General features: G+C 46.2%; 1 pseudogene; it reads left to right on the forward strand.

Moving 5' to 3' along the window:
• Positions 1-2,397: 2,397 nt before the first annotated feature.
• Positions 2,398-2,520, forward strand: LOC120097260 (small nucleolar RNA SNORA17; annotated as a pseudogene).
• Positions 2,521-3,720: the final 1,200 nt, after the last annotated feature.

The raw sequence follows: 3,720 nt of genomic DNA on the forward strand, positions 1-3,720 counted from the left end.
ATTTCAAGCTGAAACATTAAGCATTACTAAAATCAAAATTGAAAATGCACACAGCACCACCGATGAGACCCCAGGCCTTCTCTGTGTACTGAGCTCACAAGATCATAATGTGGAAGCTTTATGTTGATAACTGCAAAATGACTGGCCACACCCCCACGTTTGAATGCCCTTTGGTTCATCTGTTTTACAAGCACCAAAAGAGGCAGCACCACTCTCCACGGAGACAATGTACAACAGAACGAATCCTCACTTACACTGTGAACTTAAGAGTATGACTTTCAACTTCTGTCTGTAAGTTCAATTTCTTTGTTGTTAGTTAATTTGCTTCCATTCTCACCTAGCCCATGAAAAAATTCTCATTGGTCATCCCTTTTCTTCTATTTATTTACTCCACTTCCCTTCCGTATTTGTGTGAGCCTAAGAAACAGTCTATGGGTGATATTTACATGCTATTTCAGAAGGACTTGAACCCAGTAAGACCAAAAGGGATTCTGCTCTTGAAGTATGATCACCATTACAGTATGGTTATGCAGTTTGGCAAATACAGGTTTTGTTTCTTTCTCTCATACAGAGAACCTAGATTTTCCTTATGACACCAAGGATCTGGACAGATGGCTCGGATGTAAGACTAGTGGCCGCTCTTCAGAGAACCTATGTTCAATTCCCAGCACGCATAGGTCAGCTCACACAGCATCTGTAACTCCAGTGCCAGGGGATCTGCTGTCCTCTTCTGGCCTCTCTGGGCACTGCATGTGTACAGTGTACAGACATTCATTCAGGCAAACATACTTAGCCATAAAATAAAGATTTAAATGTCCAATCTGGGCATGGTGGTACACGCCTTTAATCCCAGCACGAGGTAATCAGAGGCGGGTAGAAAATTTTGAGTTCATGGCCAGCCTGGTCTACATAGTGAGTTCCAGGACAGTCAGGACTATATAGAGCAAACTTGTCTCCAAAAACAATTTTGAAGCCTAATTTATTTTTAACAGATACTAAAGCAGACGGGTTGGGGGTACTATTTGAGATGAGAAAGGGGGTCAGTGAGAACAGCAAGGGACAGAGAGTACGGGGAAAGTGAGTATAAATAATGTCTGTCTTCTACATTGTGAAAATGTCATAAGCAAAAGCTGTTGTTTTATGCAGCTAATACACCCTGATAAACAAAATAGAGAGAGAATAAAAACATTCTCATGCAGCCCCCACTGGTGAGACCAGACAAGCACGGGTCTGTGTGACTGAGAAATGTATGTCATTCACGCAGAAGCCAACTTTAGCAAAGACGGCACTGAAGCTACCGTTACCCTCTGTGGAAGGTAACTGACAACAGCCAGAGTCTATCTCCAGTTGCTTTGTTGAATCATGAACAGAACAGAAAGCGAATTAGCATTGACAGCGCTGGCTTTCATTTAGATTAGAATTACCTCCTCTCGCACCTCTGCATATTCATCGCGCCGTAGCAATTGACGGCTTTTTAAATTTCTCCAGAAATCAATCCGGATGATGAAACTCGAATACTTAGTTGTCACCAATTCAATATCGCGTGTGGGGATAAGGTGTTGTGTTCATTACATTTCTATCACATTGATTTTTTATCCCATGGTGAGACTCAGACTTAAAGTGGTTCCAATCTCCGAAGGAGACTTCCTCCAAGAGCCTTTTACCCGAGTCAGCCCCTGTGGCTCCCATACTCCACACAAAGGCTAAGCTCTACACAGGGAGCCAAAAGACACGAGTATTTCCTAACACCGGTACAACAGCTAACTGAAAATACTCCAGTAGACTGCAGATGTAACTCCGAAGCCAGGGTTCCTCTCACGCTCGACACACATTGAAGTGAGTCAGCCTTGTACCTGACAGGATCTACCTGCTTCAATGCCTGTGTGCTGAAAGTGCCAGGGCGGACGTCAGGAAGGACTGTGGCTCAACTGGTTCCTAGGTTCTTGGGTTTTGTGCTTTAAGGAAAGAGATCTATGCATAAGAAGGGACAAAACGAAGGGTTGGAAAAAATAATACTGCAGCAGGGCAGTCGCCCGCCATGTGCAACCCTGATTCAGGCCATAAAGGATGAAAATTAAAGAAAAAAAAAAGGCTTGTTAGAAACCTTAAAAGTCCCATCTTCTACTGCCCAAAAATCAGACTGTAAATACAGCAGGTCACTCTCAAGTAGAACAGTCTTTGTCAAGACCTATAGCTTTAAGCTGTGATGTTTGAAAGCCAAAGAGAAATTTCAATTTAATAGGCATGAAACAACTTAAAGGTACAATATGTTCCTCCATTTGAGAAACTGGATGTTTTGACTAATAATAAATAACAAAAAAGCACTTAATAACTACCCAGAGCTTGAATGTTAATAATTACCTATATTACCCACCCTTGAAGAGGAAGGAAATTCTGCCTGCTGATATGGAAGCATTGCAAGTGTGGCTGCTCTGTCACATGTGCTTCAAGTAGACATGTGCTATGTCTACTCTCAGTGTTCTGACCTACAAACATCTGAATGATTAGCACCCTAACAGTCCCTTTTTAAAAAAGGCAGCCTGAGACATCCTGCAGATCCCATTGGCTCAAGCCATACACTAGAAGAACCCACCATGAGACTGTCAGCCCTTGGCAGAAGTAAACAACTCTCAAATGGGGCCACTTGGGTAGTTCAGGCAAGGATCAAGCTCAAGATGACCAGTGACACGAGGCCTGGACAAAGAGCTAGCCTGAAATGACCACCAGTCAGGCACTATACAGGCCCATGCCCAAGAAATGCATGCCATGCTCTGTAATGCAAGAGGTGGGGCACAGCACTCCTGAGACCACTCCTGAAATAACCCCAGACATTCAGAAGCCCCAGGCACCCCTAAAGGTAAGTGATGGAGAAATGTAAAAGAAAGAGAAAGAAACGATGTGTGGACAATGAAGAGAGGCAGAACTGTAGACTCGAGGGTGAGGAGGAACAGTGTGATGTGAGTAGCCAATGATGTCCTCTGGGACCATAGTGGGGTTCTGGCCTGTACTGTCGTGTGGTGCATGTCTGGGTTCATGGCCCAGCATCAGGGATCTGTTACAACCAAAGGCCAGGCAGACATCCGTAGGCTGGGCTGGTGCCCAGGGACATGTTGATGTCTGAGGTCTATGCAGAACTGGGCTCACCCCTCACCTGAGCATTGTGGGAGAGCTGGCCCTAGGAGCATGAGAGCCAGAGAGTTGACTCGGTCCATAGCCAGATGCTATTCTCAGGGAGAGTGGTTCCACACATTGTGGGAGCTGCATGTGAGCCAGGCCCAAGGGCATGAGCATGGGAGAGCTGGCCCTGTAACTTGTCTGCTGTGCAGTGGCATGGGTGAGGGAGAGATGACCTTCCCTCCTGCCTTGCCACCTATGGCAGGCAAAAGAGCTGACCCCAAGGTCATCGGATCGGGAAAGTTGGCCCTGCTCCTCATCTGCTGCCTTGTACCTCACCTGGGCAGCACAGTAGAGCTGGTCCTGGATGTAGGGGTTTCAGTGATCAAGGCCCAAGGGCTTAAGTGTGGGAGAGCTTGCCATTGCTCTTATCTACTTATGTAGTGGCATTAGTGAGGGAGAGATCCCCTCCCCTCTCTTGTGCTCTCCCCACAAGTGGCAGATGGGTGAGTTGACCCCAACTGGGTCATATGAGCAGGAGAGCAGGCCCTGCCCCTCACCTGGGCAGCACAGTAGAACTGGTCCTGGATGTGGGGGTTGAAAGTG

Source organism: Rattus norvegicus, chromosome 15, assembly GCF_021556685.1.
Source record: "Rattus norvegicus strain SHRSP/BbbUtx chromosome 15, alternate assembly SHRSP_T2T, whole genome shotgun sequence".
Classification (NCBI taxonomy): domain Eukaryota; kingdom Metazoa; phylum Chordata; class Mammalia; order Rodentia; family Muridae; genus Rattus; species Rattus norvegicus.